This window comes from Myxocyprinus asiaticus, chromosome 11 (assembly GCF_019703515.2).
Source record: "Myxocyprinus asiaticus isolate MX2 ecotype Aquarium Trade chromosome 11, UBuf_Myxa_2, whole genome shotgun sequence".
NCBI lineage: Eukaryota > Metazoa > Chordata > Actinopteri > Cypriniformes > Catostomidae > Myxocyprinus > Myxocyprinus asiaticus.
Genome location: NC_059354.1, coordinates 32,087,934 through 32,106,531, shown reverse-complemented (window position 1 = coordinate 32,106,531; position 18,598 = coordinate 32,087,934). Strand labels below are relative to the sequence as shown.

Genomic DNA, 18,598 nt, shown 5'->3' with positions numbered 1-18,598 from the left:
ATCTCCGGGTTGAGCCGGTTTCGTCTCGTGTTCTGTCAGGTACGAACAGGTACGTTCGGGAATACGGACAGCTGGCCAGGTGTATCGCTTGTGTATAGTGCCTTTCCCCTCCAATGAGGCTAAGATGTGCACTTCTTTTCCCATACAAGTTCACAAACCTGTGAACCTTGGATGTCCTTCCTCCCTAGCCCTGTGGCTCACAAATTCAGCGGAGGAATTCACAGCTGGAACCAGTACGTGTGCTAATATGCCCTTACTGAGATAGGTGCTCCACAGGTGCAAGTTACTCCGGTAACCCCCTGTGATGTATTTTCCGCAGTACGGTCCCCCTGTCGGCAGACCTGCGTCTCCCTTCGACAGAGCCCTCTCTGTCCCGGTCGCCGTGTTTGTAGAGCTTCTCCCCTTTCAGGCAGGACCTATCACCACGCCTCTTCCATGTGCAGCTCTGAGCCCACATGACATGCTTGCCAAATGTTACCTCCCCTCCGGGCAGCATGTGGTCTCCGCGGGGTCTTTTCCCCCTGAAATAACAGGATAGGAAAAGAACACTTTCCCCGGTGCATATATTGAGCATTAAAATGGCCCCAGCCAAATAACTGAATACTCTGTGGAGAGAAAACATAGGCTGGCGCGGCCTGCTTCCATACTAGATACGTCTCTTCCCCCCCCCCCCCATGTGGGGATGTGGGGAACTATTTGAAGTTTTTTGGGGCATTGGGGGAGGCTACGTGCAGACCGGTGCACCTGCTGCTACGCACGCAGCAGCTTGCTTGCACCTGCACCGGCAGTCCACGTAACACGGTTCAGCTAGTTGTGGCGTTTCGTATAGGGAACCCTAATGACACTACATCGACACAACATCGAGTGAGTGACAGAAGGGGAATGTCTCGGTTACTGTCGTAACCTCCATTCCCTGATGGAGGGAACGAGACGTTGTGTTCCCCCTGCCACAACACTGAACTACCCACTGAAATAGCCAGGACCCTGTCTCGGCTCCTCAGCACAAAACCTGAATGAGTGGTTGCGAGCCAGCTCCTTTTATACCCGTATGTCCGGGGGAGTGGCATGCAAATTCCACTCGCCAATTTTCATTGGCCTTTTCTCAAAGATCTGAGATGTTCGGGGCTCTCAAGTGTGACCCCTTGTGTCACTACATCAACACAATGCCTTGTTCCCTCCATCAGGGAACGGAGGTTACAACAGTAACCGAGACGTTTACCATGCAAACTGTCTAAGGGGCTATACACAATAGGATGCTTTCCTGCATTAGAAGCTAGACAGAGTGCAACAGAATTTAACAGAAGATGTGTTTATAACCATATTACCTCCCAAATGCCATTGCTAATATAAAACTTGCATTTTCAAACTGCCGAGCTCATGGTGCAAGATGATGAAAAAACAGTAACGGTCAAATGCATCAATCTGATGCATATTTACATAAATAAAAAACAATTTTAACCTTGTGCAATCCCGTGTCCACAAGTGTGGACGTTGTATTTTGGCTTCGCTATATGCAACGCATAAATAAAATGAATTAAAACCAACTGAATACTGTTTGCAAGACTCTACATTGTTATTTAAGGGTTAAACTTCTGCCACACCATATCATGTGACACAACAGCAAGACGTTGATTTCCAGGAAGCTCTACTACTGGTGCAGCTCCAACAAAAGTGCCTCTAGTAAGAAACCTCTTTAAGTTTTTTGATTGAAATCTATTTGGTTGTAAAGAGTAGCATCTCTAGTTTTGTTTGATATGCCGCTTTAAAAAATTAATTAATTTTTCGCACGTCAGCGCACTGATAAAGATGAAGTCCACATATGTGGAAATTAGGACCACGTTCCCTCAAAAGTTGAACATGTTAGTTATATTGAATATTTTTCAACATTACAGTTTTTCTGAATTGCAAAAACACTAAACCCCATTCTCTGAACCAAATGCTCAGTGGCCTAAACTCATTTGTCCCATACTATGCATTTTCACATTGAGAATAAATGTATTCATGCAAAAGCTGAAAAAATTTTCTTTCAGAGGCTTTATATGGAGTTAGAATGAAAATAAGGTGCATTTCTAACTATTCTAAGACCAGTGCAGACAGACAGCACACTGGAGGTTAAGTCATTCACTAAATAGGGAGCAAGGGAGCAAGGGTGCATCCTATAGCTTTCTATGCAGCTACTATCCACTCCTAAAATCTGACCAAAAGTTCAGTTTCAGGCTGCAGATTATGTTTGGACAACTCAACATGTTTGGCAGACATGGGAAAATGATAATGAGTACATATATTCAGACTTTTATAATGCAAAATTTTATTTAAACATGTTTTCCGGTGATTTGATGATGCTGGCCATTACTTTTAATTAGAATTATTAATTCAGCTTGATAGAAAAGCAATTTTAATGTCTATAACATCTCAAAAACATGAATAACCAACACTCCTGGACACATAATAAACTATTTGATGAAAAAAATCTGACTTTGTATAGCTTGGCATTACTTCAAATGTTACCTATGTGGACATACATTTTTTGGAAAACTATTTGCTCTAGAATTTATTATTATTATTATTTTTTTATTAGGTGCTACTAGTTACAAATCAAAAAAGGAAATGAAAACTGCACACATCTGTCACGCAGGGGTCTCATGAGGTTAAAAATAGCCTAGGCGGAATGCAAGAATGCATCCTGAGTGAATGGTGCCTGACAGGTAATGCACAAAAATCCAAATAATAAAAAAGAAATTAAAATCTAAATTAAGAAAACATCTTACTATTCACTAGTCGGTTGCTGGACAATGCATGCCTAGTTTATACAGGTATGTATCTTGAATATTTATTAAGAAAGAGATTTCAGCAAACTTATTACAAGACATGCATTCTGTTTTTAAAAAGACAGCAGCTCTCAAAATCTAAAAAAACAGTTATGTACCATCAATCACTGATGTAACCTCTGCTCCATTGCCTGTTTCAATCCTGATTTCCCCGACATAAGGGGAGCCAGTTGGTAAATTTATCATCACTTAGCTGTCAAATCTTACTGACATGACTCGACTGTGGCCAATTGCCCTGGGTCTCCAACTTCAACGCGAAGAGAAAGGGGAAAGGAAAGATACCGAACATGTGGTTTTTACTATGCCACCTTGCCTCCCCACCAGCAGATAGGCAGATGGCACAGGCAACATCGCATGACACCGGCTTTCTGGGCTTGTTTGCATTTAAAAGTACATCAGTACCATATTGGTGTATCTTATACATTGTGTTGGAATGGCCGCTCTTGTTTGCTGTTGCATATGCATGCCCTACAGCTGCGAACGGGATATAACACCTCCTCCCCCCACCATCACACACACACACTCATAATAAATATGGACTCCAGTCGCACTGAAGGTCAATCTTCATTTGCCTCTAATGGGTGAGAGTCAACAGTTTTCTTAATGAGATGTATGTGTAACAGAGACCCAGGAATTTCTTTTAGAAAACAATCACCTTTCGGTTGTTTGTGCGATAAAGTTGGACTCTTGAGTAGCATTTAACGGAATTTTCGATCCAGCAATTATTCACTTCAGCAATGCATTAAACACTGTCTCTCTTTCTCATTTATCAGCTCACTAAAATGGTCATGCCAAGGTTTAATCTCTTGCAGGTATGAATGTTATTTTTATAAATAGCTTACTATAATTTACTGCTTAATAAGCCTATTGGTGGGCCATGGCCAAAAATTGGTTGCACGTCTGTACGTAGGGTTGCTAACAATTGTGCATAGTTATGATAGCAAAATAAATAGACTTATCAACTTTTAAAAGAAAGGAGAAAATGTGTCCTATATCTTTTGTTGACATCAAAGTTCATGCATCCAATTTGTAGAAAATTAATCTGTCCCTTGGGAAAAGCTAGCCAAAATAGACTATTTTGCTGGCTTCTATAAAGTGAAAGAAAAATGCATGCCAAAGTGCACGACCAGTGTGTGACAATGATGCAAGTTAACAAAAGATACAACTACATTAAATTCAGGTTCACTCTCAGCGAGGATAAACATGCTTTGTGCTGACCACACTGTATTCTGTGTCATTAATTATTGACTTAATACAATAAACAAATACTAATAAACCATTTAAATGATTTTAAGGATATTTTTGTTTACTTTTATACGTCAAACAGTTGTGATACTGTGTTGGGTCACCACTTGATGTCAATGTTAAATCTGGTTCCTGAACAAAAACAGCTGCTGAGAGAGTGACAGTAAATTTGTCAATTTTTCTCTTCTAAAAGTCATAATCATCACTCTCAATTTTTTCTCACATCTGAAAGTGAAAGTTAAAGTGGAGATTTAGAGTAAAAAAGGACATAAATATTGTTCTGTTTCTCACCCAGTCCTATTATATTGCTTCTGAAGATATGGATTTAAACACTGGAGTCATATGGATTACTTTTATGTTCCCTATCTGTCACTCACTCGACGCTGTGTCGATGTAGTGACACTAGGGATCACACTTGGGAGCCCGAAACACCTCTGGTCTTTGATAAAAGGCCAATGAAAATTGGCGAGTGGTATTTGCATGCCACTCCCCCGGACATACGGGTATAAAAGGAGCTGGTATGCAACCACTCATTCAGATTTTCTCTTCGGAGCCGAACGGTCATGCTCATTGAGCTGAATTCTACTGTTCATTCACCTCTGCTGGATCTGACGGCGCATTTCAGCGGCTTCTCCCTCCTCTGCACTGGTGCACTGCAGAGAACGCCCCTGGGCGCTTCGGCAGAAAACAAGAGAGTATATTTTCTTAAAGAGCTTTTTTCCTCTAAAAGAGTATATATTTCTCTAAAAGAGTGACACACACGGAACTTCTTTTTAAAGATGCGTCTTTTTAAAGATGCCTTTCCGATTGTGTGTTATTCCTGGTTGCTGTCATTATCTCTCAACTTCGGATGGTCATGATCGCTGTCTTTCGTGTCTGGGCACGACCCACACGGAGGCAACGTTTGTGGATGGTTCATGTTCTCATTGCAAGAACGTGACCACGGCAATGTTGCAGTCGCGGCTTGCTTTCGTAAGGTCCTTCTACCTACGGGTATGAGGCCAGCACGGCTAGCACTGGGGTGATTTGGGGACCCCAATGGGATCGCCTCCGCAGCGTATCCCCCCGCGGACATCCCATTCCCCAGCACGCTCGTCTGCCCCAATCGGGCTTCCGGATGAGTTCGCCGGCTCGTCTCACGGCGAGTCTGGATTCTTGTTCGGAGCCCGCAAAGATGATGATCTCTGATGATCTCATCGGAGAGCGGGCTTGTCCAGTCAGACGCAGAAGCCTCAGCTGGGCTTCCCCCCTCGGGGACGATAGCCCAGTCATAGGCCGATGCCGAAATGACGGACATGCTTTCCCGGGCGGCCACGAGCGTCAGGTTAGAGTGAAACCCTCTGCTCTCCCCTGAACCCTCGTGGCTTGATGATTGGTTCCTGGGCTCGCGGAGCCACTCAAAGCTGCCACGCCCCGCTCCGGTGCCATTCTTCCCGGAAGTGCACGAGGAGCTGACAAAATCGTGGGAGGCACCTTTTACTGCCCGGCCCCGATTCCACAGTTCCCCCACTCTCACTACCCTCGATGGCGGGGCGGCCAGGGGCTATTAGGCGATTCCCCTGGTGCGATTCGCGCTGCACCTATGCCCGCAGAGCGCCGCCAACTGGCACGGACGCCCTAGGCTCCCGTCCAAGCACTGTAGGCTCACGTCGTCCCTGACAGCTAAAGCCTACAGTGCTGCTGGACAAGCCGCCTCTGCCCTGCACGCCATGGCTCTCCTGCAGGTCCACCAGGCCAAGGCATTGAAAGAACTGCACAAGGGTAGTTCCGCCCCAGATTTGATGCAGGAACTGCGCTTGGCGACTGACCTCGCTCTCCGAGCAACGAAGGTCACGGCACGGTCTCTCGGGCAGACGATGGCCACACTAGTGGTCCAGGAGCGCCACATTTGGCTCAACCTGGTTGAGATGGGTGAGGCCGACAAGACACGGTTTCTTGCTACCCCCATTTCCCAGGCTGGCCTATTCGGTGACACCGTTGAGGACTTTGCCAAGCAGTTCTCGGCGGTGAAGCAGCAGACGAAGGCAATCCGGCACATCCTGCCCCGGCGCGGTTCAAGATCCCGCACCCCGTCTGCTCGTCGCCAAGGGCGTCCCCCTGCGCAGGAAGCAGACGCCACCCGTCTCACAGTCGGCGCCTAAGAACCCCCGGAGTTCGTCAAAGTGCCCCTGAGATGGGCGACCCAGGGACGAAGGAACCCACTCACCTGGAGCTGGTAAGAGGACCACTCCATCCCCCGGTGGAGGGCCGGGCGGAAAATCTTTTGTTGCCTTTTTGTTTGATTTCAGCGCATGCCCAAGTGGCTGCGGTACCCAACAGTTCAGCAAAAGAGCGGTTTCCTTCCTCCCTGGGTCACATCCCCAGTGTGCACGGTCGTCACCACGACTACCGTCCACGGGTTTTTTCTTGCAGGATTGGCGCTCCAGCGGTGGCCTTTCCGCCCCTGAGTGCCCAGCTGTGTTACAGCCCCTACCTCATCGTACCGAAAAAAGGTGGTGGGTTGCGGCCAGTCTTTATTTAATCCTTACCCCGTTAAGGGAGGTGGGCATTCGCATTCTCAACTATCTCGACGACTGGCTAATCCTAGCTCACTCTCGAGACATGTTGTGCGCACACAGGGTCCTGGTGCTCTCACACCTCAGCCGACTAGGGCTTCAGGTCAACTGGGAAAAGAGCAAGCTCCTCCCGGTTCAGAACATCTCTTTTCTCGGTTTGGAGTTGGACTCAGTCTCCTTGACGGCGCGCCTTATGAACGAGCATGCCCAGTCGGTGCTGGCCTGTTTGAAGGTGTTCAAACAGAAGACAGCGGTTCCACTGAAACTTTTTCAGAGGCTCCTGGGGCATATGGCATCCTCGGCGGTGACCACCCCGCTCGGGTTGATGCATATGAGGCCGCTTCAGCACTGGCTCCACACTCACACTGGCTCATTGACGCCATAACTATAGCATATCATGCCCAGGATATGCTGCCCCCGGTAGGGCCACAAGCCCATTCTACCAGGGGTGTAGCGGCTTCCTGGGCCCTGACCAGGGGTGCCTCTCTAAAAGACATTTGCAGAGCAGTGGGCTGGGAAACACCCAACACCTTTGCAAGTTTCTACAACCTCCGGGTGGAACCGGTTTCGTCCCAGGTAGTGGCAAGCAATACAAGCGGATAAGCCCGGGATAGCCAGCCGGGTGTATCACTTGCACATAGCGTCTTTCACCTACTTTTGAGCTGAAGACGTGCGCCATTAATTCCCAGTAGTGTTCACAAACTTTGTTCCCTGGTTGACTTCCTCCGAGCCCTGTGGCAGTCGAGTTTTCGGAGAGACTCGCTGCTGGCCCAGTACACATGCTAACTAAGAGTCCTGTTCTGGGGTAGGTGCTCCGCATGTGGCGGTTCCCTGTAAGGCTAACCCCATGCGATATATATCTTCCGCTAATTTGTTTCCCTGTTGGCAAACTGCGTCTTCCTTGGGCAGAGCCCCTCTGCCCCAGTCTCCATGTTTGTAGTAACTCCTCCCCCGTTGGTTAGGATCTACCTTGAAGACTCTCCACATGGTTGGAAAGACCATGTGATGTATTCTTCCACTTAAATATCCCCCCCTCTCTTTGGGCGAGGTGTGGTCTCCGTGATGTCTTCCCCTTGGGAGGGACACCCCCCGACTCTACCTGGTGGCCAGTCGGATAATTCCCCTTCTTTTCTAGGGAGTGGAAAAAAGAGAAGGGGAAAAGAGGCCACGGCTGGGTTAAGCCTGTCTCTATCTCTTGGGTAGTCAACTTGTCCCCAAAGGGCCGTTCGACACTCATAACTATGTTGGGGGAGGTTACGTGTTGACCTGGTGTGCTGGCTATGAGGCACAGAGTAGTCTGCCCACCACACACCGCCAGTTCACGTAACACAGTTCAGCCAATTGTGGCGTATCGTATAGGGACCCCTAATGTCACTACATCGACACAACGTCGAGTGAGTGACAGATAGGGAACGTCATGGTTACTTGTGTAACCTCCGTTCCCTGATGGAGGGAATGATACGTTGTGTCCCTCCTGCCACAATGCTGAACTACCCGCTGAAATGGCCGGACCTTATATCGGCTCCTCAGCATAAAACCTGAATGAGTGGTTGCATACCAGCTCCTTTTATACCCGTATGTCCGGGGGAGTGACATGCAAATACCACTCGCCAATTTTCATTGGCCTTTTTTCAAAGACCAGAGGTGTCTCGGGCTCCCAAGAGTGACCCCTAGTGCCACTACATCGACACAACATCTTGTTCCCTCCATCAGGGAACGGAGGTTACACAAGTAACCATGACGTTTCCTTTATGTGATTTTTGGAGCTACAAAGGTCTGATCACCATTCACTTGCATTTTATGGACCTACAGAGCTGAGATATTCCTCTAAAAATCTTTGTTTGTGTTCTGCTGAAGAAAGAAAGTCATACACATCTGGGATGGCATGAGTGTGAGTAAATTATAAGATAATTTTCATTTTTGGGTGAACTATCCCTTCAAGATCTCATTTAAGCCATGTTCATTTTTTTGCTAAATCACAAATACGATCCATCTTAACTACAACAGTGTTCATATCAGTAACATGTCCGCTTGTTGCACCCTCGCATGTCTGGACGTTCCAATGAGCATCCCATTCCATCCTCAATTAGCATTCATTAATATTCTAAGCACCAGTATCAGTTTGCAACATTTTGCCTTTTGAAAGTCACCTTCAGATTCAGACACCCATGTCTGTTTTCACACAGACGTGAATCTTTTTGGTCATATATAAACAGCTGAGCCTGAGAGACAGTAGGATCAGGCAGGTGGAAGATGCTGCAAGGGGCGGGGACTCTGTCCGACAAATAAGAATTGCATGGTACTGTCACAATGTGCACAAAACAGAAAACAATAGAGATGGGGTCTGACCGTAGCCCTTGGAGCAGCTGTCATATTAAATAATAATGAAGGATCTATTAATATGCAAAGGAACCAGCAGTAGACTGGCTTAACGCTGTCATGCCTCTGAATATTGTCAGAATGTTTATTATTAATTAACATGTGGACTGCCCCATATCTGCTCAATGTCAGAACATTCTTATAACAAATGAAGAATGTATGTGCCACCTTCACTAATAGCGTAATTAAATTAAGATCAGATTAACTTCACATCAGTACACAAAGAGTGACTTAGCCATGCTGATGGTAAGCTTGTGCTTATCTACTGACTTAACGTTTAGGGCTCCTAATAGAGTCCGAGGCCAAATTTCACTCTATTTACTTAGTATGCTTGCAGAGATGAGCTCTGTTTCAGTGATTATTGAGAGCTGATTGCACACACAAAGTCGAGGTTGTGCCAACAAGGACTGGATGAACTAATTATATCTGGATTGTTCCATCTGTATTAGAGCCAAATATTGCACATCAATTATATAAGACACTAAGCTACTGGTACTTAGAGTGAGGACAGTCACCTAAGGTTGACTGATCTGTTTATGACAGTGTAATCTTGCATCTGTGTGAAGGGCTACATGTTTCATTAACCTCTTTTGTGTCGATTCTCCCATTCTAGCAGCATTTCCAGTTGATTGTGAGTGTGACCACCTAACAACAGACTGATGGATATTCTGATGTAATTTCCTGCTTTGCTGCAAAACAAGTGTTTAAGTGCATTAAATAAGTATTTATACCTTGTTTGGTATAAATAATAAAACAATGTTATAATATGAACCCATAACCTTTCTATTTCTGTCTTTTTTCTGTCAAATGTAGTTCTAGTTTTGCTAGTGTTAAGCTTCTGCTAGCTTTGTCTTGTGTGTGCATACTTGACCTATCATTGAAGCCAGGAGACCCAAATTTAAGTCATTATTCATGAAAAAACTGAAAAGGCTCTCAAATCTCAGTCTCTATTAAATAACACCCGAGGCTCTGTTTTAGTGACCATGCACTACATCTTATCCAATTTTTGTAAGAGCGCTAATTCTAAGGGTAATTTTTGTGCCAACACAAGTGGCCATGGATGGGAGTGTTTGCACTATCTGTGGGTGTTTGCACACAAACTGTGGGTGTATTGTATTTTACTGAAGTGGCGGAAAGCACAATTTGCTATTATCCTGAAAAATAGGTCACAGCGCTAAAAACGTTTCAGTAGCACGTCTGTTTTCAGCACAAGTCTAAACTAAGCAGTGTTGGGTAACGTTACTTTTAAAAGTAACTCTTTAGAATATTGCGTTACTCCTTAAAATAGTAACTTAATTAATTAAAACATTTATTTTTATGGAAAGTAAAGCATTACGTTACTTTAGATTTTTTTAATGCAGTGTGTATTGATACATGAATCAATCTTGTTTCACTCAACCGAATATTGACCTCATATCATGCTAAAAAAATGCAATTTTCCCTGCTTGTATATCTAACGTGCATGCGTGTTAGCGAGTTGATTGACAGGCGATGTCTGTATCTTAAAGGTGATTGGCTCTTTTACCTGCAAGGTGGGACTTCCTTTCTACATCCATTGACTGTTGGGTACAAGAGCTTCTTGGTTGGGCGTTCCAATTTTTCCCATTCATTTAAATAGAAGTGACTTGTCTCTGCTAAATAGTCTCTGGCCTCACACTCTATAGAACTACAATGCCCATTATGCACTACGTTTCCTCCCCGAAGATTGCACACTTTTACTCCTGATTCCACGCAATACAAGGAAAGTAGAGGTGTACAAAAGCAATGCATTACTTTATTTAAAAGTAACTCCGATATTATGGTCTAAAATACAAATATATTGCGTTACTTTACTCGTTACTCAAAAAAAGTAATCTGATTACATCACGCACATTACTTGTAACACATTACCCCAACATTGAAACTAAGTTCCTGCTTTTGCAGTTTGGAGATTCCACCAGCAGCTGGTAATAAAGTGCAATGTGCTGGTAATAATGTCCAAACTCTGAAAATATATTGGATAATCAAATATTTTACCTGACAATTACTGTGTAGCTGTTTTATGAAACAAATATTTATGAGATTTGTGTTAAAATCTTTCAGGTTTTTATTTTTTTAATTATTATTATTACTATTATCATGTTTAGATTTACAATTGTATTCATGATCTAATTTGTATTAGTCTTTTTCCACCTGTTGTCGAAGAGTGATTTTTAAGTCACTGCAGAAGAGGCTGGTGGAAGAGTAATGTTTATATTTGGGGAAGTCGTTATGTACGATTTTTAGACCACTTCGTTAGTTTGATTATATTTTTGTTTTAAGTGTACTTTGAAATATTTTTGGTTTAAGTTTTTCATGTTTTCAAAAATGAATAAAATTTTTAAGGCTAATGGACTATATAATAGGACACAGATAGTGCAATAACCGCAGAAGAAATTGCACTTGACCCAGCTCATTAGAGCTTTACGGGCACAATTTCTGCAAACCCACTCACACCTAGACGCATGTCTACACACACAAAAAAATAACAAAAATAAATTCATGGCCATGCCCATTGACTTTGCGCTTATGACTTACAGCATAGTGCTGCGCTTAGCGCTAGCACTCTTAAAATAGGGCCCATGAGAACAAAAACCGTACCTTTTTACCAAAAAAATCTGACCCAAACATGAATGAGATTTCAGAGCATCGGAAAAGAGAAAAAATATCAGTAAATATTGACTTAAAGAGGACAGGAGACTGAGACTGACAGTGATATTTTTAACAGTTTAACGGCCCTATTTTAGTGTAATAGTGTTGCATTAGCATAGTGAAGTGCATAAAGGTCCTGAACATTTGGCAACATTATAAATGTATTAATTTATGATGAATTTACATGAACAAAATAACGAAGAGGACTTGATGCTGGTTGTCGTTTACATTTGCCCTCCCAATTCTGGTGTTGTCCAAAATGACAAGGATCCATCAAAACCGAATGCGATCAAATCTCACTACTCATTGTTCACCAGTCCCTCAAACAACCAAAGACCCTTACAAACTTGATTGTATAAAATGTTACTTTTCTTCAGAAGTCAGAAAACAAAATGTCAAGATCAGAGCATCTCTTAAGGTTTAAAGGCCTGGATATCAAAGGGTTTTTGTCATGGTTGTTCGGGACTAAATAAGAGTACACTATCATCCTGGGCTCTCATCCTGCACTGCATGGCCTTTGAGTTCCTACTTCTAAACAAGACACTGATAGGATGACCTCATTCAAACATGAAGGGGGCAGCTGGCCCCAGTTTCCAAAGCTGAAAGCCTTAATAATGCTTCAGCCCCATTGTTCAACATTACCAGTTCTATTGCATAATTTGAATTTCAAATGAAACACTGTATTCCTTCATAGAGAGAGAATGCTACACTTGCATGTTGAGATTACAAAAGAAAGAAAATTCAAAAATGTCTGTTAGAAATAAGAAATAAATTAATAAATTTATTGAGGTTTGCGGTTCTAACAGCTAACAACAACAAAAAAATGCCAAAGGAAATAAGATTAAAAAGTCACAAACAGCTGATTTGAACTTCTAAAGCAAAACTGCTGCGACAAATACTAGGCCAAATACAGGACCACTGATTATCTAATGGGTCCTGTCTAACTACCATTGCTTTGGTACCAATTTGTGAAAGAATATGCTAATAAAATGATGCAAATTATGCAATACTAATGAAATACATCCTTGCAATTATTTTAAATGTAAGATGTATCTAAATAAATAAATAAAAAAAAGAAAAAAAAGTGGTTATTAAAGGGATAATTCACCCAAAAATGAAAATTCTCTTATGATTTATCACCCTCCTGGCATCCCAGATGTGTATGACTTTCTTTCGACTACAGAACACAAATTAAGATTTTTAAAAGAATATTTCAACTCTGTAGGTCTGTGCCAAAATTTTGAAGCTTCAAATTCCACATAAAGGGAGCATAAATGTAATCCATATGACTCCAGTGGTTAAATCCATGTGTTCAGACACGATATGATAGGTGTGGGTGAGAAACAGATCAATACTTAAGTAATTTTTATCATAAATTCTCCTCTCTGCCCAGTAGGGGGTGATATGCATTAAGACTGTGAATCACCAAAAAACAGAAGAAGAAGAATGGGAAAGTGAAACTGAAGTGGAGATTGACTGAGCAGGGAGGAGAATTTATAGTATAAAAAATGACTTAAATATTGATCTGTTACTCACCCACACCTATCATATCACTTCAGAAGACATTGATTTAACCACAGGAGTCGTCTGGAGTTCTTTTATTTTAACCTTATATGGATTATGTAGCTTGAAAATTTTGGCACCCATTCACTTGCATTGAATGGAACTACAGAGCTGTAAAAAAATGTATTGTTAATTTTTTTGTTCATTATACTTAATGCATTTACTAATGTTAACAAAAGGAATCTTATTATCCACCTTATTTTTCAGCATGACTGCCATTATCAACCTTGAATGTTGACCTCTTCCGGTATAAGCCACTTCTAGCCATTTTCCGCTATACAAAAAGACTAATTTATACTGCTTTATATAGTAGGCTGGTGATACATGTGATCATATTATTATCATTTATTATTATTTTCATGAATGCCTTGGTTTGTAAAGCATAAATGTTTACCATTTATCGCATTTTGCAACCGTTTAATCACACGCTGTAGCACAGGCAGAATGAATGAGAGATCAGGCGTTGAAACACTCCGCTCCATCTGTAACAGCTTCGACAAACTTTACACAACCAGGAGAGAGCACAAAGCCGCTGGGAAAATGCTGCTTCAACTTTCTTTGCACCAAAGCTTCATCTTGTTTATTTTTGGCAAAATAATAAATGCATTATTCTCTCATTTCTTGTTACAGAACATTCCCACTTTCTTCACAGTGTATATAGACTCACAGATCTTGCATTCAGCATGGCTTATGAAACATCGCTTTGGAAATAAATAAATAAAGACATCTTCGGAGGTTTCGCAGATAAAAATATGAATGGAGATTTACATGGAGACCAGAAACATGGCATCGTCACGCTCTCAGTAAAGTAATAAGCAGATTTTATTATTGTCTCTTCAATACAACACACTTTAGGGCTGTACATTAGGGCTGGGCGATAGGATGATGTAATCGGATATCGATGATGTCTACAAAGATCCCGATGCCGATTGCGAACAGACAATGATGGACAATATCAGGAAATGGCAAAACCATGGATCTGGGAAGTCGCCAAATATATTAAACAGTTGCCAGGGTGTGAAACTAGCACCCACCACCCGCAAAATGTGACGAGGCTGTATCCAGTCCACAAGCTACTCATCCAAATGTATTTCATGCGTGGGTAATTTTGCTCATCTACCCGCAACAGGCAGGCGACCTGTAAGATGTCTCGGAGTGACACATGACAAGAAATGCTGTTAGTCACAAAGACACACGCTTGAAAAAACACACTTTTTATATTTTTAAGAACAGGCAAAAATCTGATTCGTTGTTTGTTCAGAGGCGTGCAGCATGAGCCTGTCTCATGGAACAAGCGCATATAAAGTGTTTTCACTCTTTGTTCTCTGTTTCATTCGTCTGAAAACTGTTTGCAAGAAAAATATAATCTATGAGAATGCTGCAAATTAACTCTGATCATCCCGGGAGGTGCTGTGAGTTTAGTTCGCTTTATTTCGACGCGGTTTGCATGCATTGTGAAGGCAACACTGCAGGTTCAGTAATATATATCTTTGTATTAAAGAAACAAAGACAAAAGTGATTCAATCATAAAGTAATACAAGACACGTTCACCTTGAACCTAAAATGTTGTTTTCTTTTCTTTTCTTTAGGCAGCATTAACTGTATTACCAAAACGCAATACAAACACAAATTTTATAAGAACACACATTTGGCAGCATTATTTTGGAAACACATGGGAATTTATTAGGCTTATTTATTTTGATTATTATTGTCTTTACATTTATAATTGTCTTTAGTTCTTAATCTGTAGGCTAATAGTAATTTTCCACCTGGTGTCATTGACCGATACTTACGTGATGGCAAATGTTTGGATTTGGGGAGGTGGTTAAATAAGATTTTTCTTTTTTATCACTTTGTCATTTTATTTATTTATTATTATTTGAATTTAGAAATGTATTTTGTTTATGTTTTTCATGTTTCAATAAATTAATTACATTTTTAAAGCAAAATCAATAAAGTAAAAATATTCACAGCCCTCCGCAGGGGGGTTGATGATGTAATCAGATATTGCGCTATTTTTAAAGGCAATTATCACTAAAATATTTTTTTACATATCGCTCAGCCCTACTGTACATCCTGTGGTTGTGTGATAGCTTATAAGCCCATATATCACTAAATTCTGCTCTTATTATCCTTCTAGTTATTTATATTGCAGTCAATGAGAGCAGAACTTTGTTACTTTTGCTGAAAATGCAGCTGCTTCCTTACTTCCACGTTGCAAATCAAGGTGGATAAAATGTTACCAAAAAAACATCCTGGTTACTTGCGTAACCTCCGTTCCCTGATGGAGGGAATGAGACGTTGTGTCGATGTAGTGACACTAGGGGTCACTCTTCGGAAACTGAGACACCTCTGGTCTTTGATAAAAGGCCAATGGTGTTGGGTGTTGCCCAGCCCGCTGCTCTGCAAATGTCTGTTAGAGAGGCGCCACTGGTCAAGGCCCAGGAGGCCGCGACACCCCTGGTAGAATGGGCCCATAGCCCTACCGGGGGCAGCACGTCCTGGGCGTGATATGCCATAGTTATGGCGACAATGAGCCAGTGGGCGATCCTCTGCTTGGAGACAGCGCTTCCTTTCCGCTGTCCACCAAAGCAGACAAAGAGCTGCTCAGAGACTCTAAAACTCTGCGTGCGATCCAAATAGATGCGTAAAGCGCGCACAGGACACAGCAACGTCAGGGCTGGGTCTGCTTCCTCCTAGGGCAGTGCTTGCAGGTTCACCACCTGATCCCTAAAAGGGGTCATAGGAACCTTGGGCACATAGCCCGGTCGGGGTCTCAGGATCATGTGAGAGTAGCCCGGACCGAAGTTTCACTGACAGAGAACGCTTGCAGGTCTCCTACCCTCTTGATGGAAGTGAGCGCAGTCAGGAGGTCAGTCTTCAAAGAGAGTGCCTTAAGCTCAGCTGACTGCAAGGGCTCAAAGGGGGCTCTCTGTTGACCCTGAAGAACTACAGAGAGGTCCCATGAGGGAACGAGGCGAGGTCTGAAGGAATTCAACCTCCTGGCGCCTCTCAGGAACCTGATGATCAGGTCATGCTTCCCTAAGGACTTACCGTCCACTGTGTCGTGGTGTGCTGCTATAGCGGCTACATACACCTTCAAGGTGGAGGGGGAAAGCCGCCCTTCCAACCTCTCCTGCAGGAAGGAAAGCACCGATCCGACTGCGCGTCTCTGGGGGTCTTCGCGTCGGGAAGAACACCAATTAGCGAACAGACGCCACTTAAAGGCATACAGGTGCCTCATAGAGGGGGCCCTAGCCTGAGTGATCGTGTCTACCACCGCAGGTGGTAGACCGCTTAAGTCTTCCGCGTCCCGTTCAGGGGCCAGACATGGAGATTCCAGAGGTCTGGTCGTGGGTGCCAGATGGTGCCCCGTCCCTGAGAAAGAAGGTCCTTCCTCAGGGAAATTTGCCGGGGGGGGGGGTGTGCTGTTGCGAGGAGCGTGAGGTCCGAGAACCACATCTGGGTGGGCCAGTAGGGTGCTACCAGGATGACCTGCTCCTCGTCCTCCCTGACCTTGCACAGGGTCTGTGCAAGTAGGCTCACTGGAGGAAATGCATATTTGCGAAATCCAGGGGGCCAGCTGTGTGCCGCGAGCCCAGGAACCAATCATCGAGCCGCGAGGGTTCGGGGAGAGCGGAGGGTTCCATTCTAGCCCGGCGCTCACAGCTGCCCGGGAAAGCATGTTGTCATCTCCGCGTCAGCCTGTAACTGGGCGACCGCACCTGAAGGGAGGAGCCCAGCTGAGGCTTCCGCGTCCAACTAGATGAGCCCGCTCTCCGATGCTGCGTTTGAGAGCTTATCACCTTCGCGGGCTCCAAATAAGAGTTCGAACTCGCCGTGAGACGAGCCGGCGGACTCATCCGGAAGACCGATCGGGGCAGACAAGCGTGCTGGGGAATGGGACGTCCGTGGGGGGATACCCGGCGGAGGTGGTCCCATTGGGGTCCCCAAATCACCCCCAGTGCTAGCTGCGCTGGCCTCATACCTGTGGGTAGAAGGACCGAGGCGGGGAGCCTCTGGGGTGGCTTGCTTTCTTACGAAGGTAAGCCGCGACCACATCGTTGCCATGGACATGTTCTCACAATGAGTACATGACCCATCCACGAACATTGTCTCCGTGTGAGCAGCGACCAGACACGAAAGACAGTGATCGTGGCCATCAGAGGTCGAGAGATAACGACCGTAACCAGGAATAACACACAAATGGAAAGGCATCTTTAAAAAGATGCGTCTTTAAAAAGACATTCCGTGTGTGCCGCTCTTTTAGAGAAATACACTCTTTTAGAGAAATATACTCTTTTACTTCTGCCGAAGCACCCAGGGGCGTTCTCAGCAGTGCACCAGTGCAGAGGAGGGAGAAGCCACTGAAATGCGGCGTCAAATCCAGCAGAGGTGAATGAACAGCTGTGGGAATTCAGCTCAGTGAGCATCGACCGTTCAGCTCCGAAGAGAAAATCTGAATGAGTGGTTGCATACCAGCTCCTTTTATATCCGTATGTCCGGGGGAGTGGTATGCAAATACCACTCGCCAATTTTTATTGGCCTTTTATCAAAGACCAGAGGTGTCTCGGGCTCCCAAGAGTGACCCCTAGTGTCACTACATCGACACAACGTTGAGTGAGTGACAGATAGGGAAAGTATATTTCTTCACTTTAAACCATTGATATAAATTTATAAATAGCTTTTATTAACATTAACAAACATAATATTATGATTAATGGATAGTGATTAATCAAATCTATATCTAAAACTGAAGAACCCATAAGCATGGTTGCTTGTGTATAGCACCATGATAATTAATCTTATACGTAAGATATTGTATAGTGTAAAAATAACAATAATACAGAAACTTTATGTTCAATAATTGTTGAACAGTACGCAAGAGATCTTTAACAAGGAGTTAGCTGTTAACCTAATGACTGTGTATTTTATTTTATTTCTCCCCAATTTGGAATGCCCAATTCCCAATGCGCTCTAAGTCCTCATGGTGGCATAGTGACTCACCTCAATCCGGGTGGCGGAGGACGAATCTCAGTTGCCTCTGCGTCTGAGACCGTCAATCCGTGCATCTTATCATGTGGCTTGTTGAGAACGTTACCACAGTGACATAGCGCGTGTGGAGGCCCACGCTGTTCTCTGCGGCATCCACGCACAACTCACCACACACCCCACCGAGAGCGAGAACCACACATTATAGCGACCACGAGGAGGTTACCCCATGTGACTCTACCATCCCTAGCAACCGGGCCAATTTGGTTGCTTAGGAGACCTGACTGGAGTCACTCAGCACCCCCTGGGTTCGAACTCGCGACTCCAGGGGTGGTAGTCAGCGTCAATACTCGTTGAGCTACCCAG

General features: G+C 43.9%; 1 protein-coding gene across 4 annotated transcripts in view; it reads right to left on the bottom strand.

Moving 5' to 3' along the window:
• Nucleotides 1–18,598, bottom strand: part of LOC127447714 (dachshund homolog 1-like) — a 209,839-nt gene that overhangs the window by 102,488 nt on the left and 88,753 nt on the right. The window lies entirely within an intron of this gene.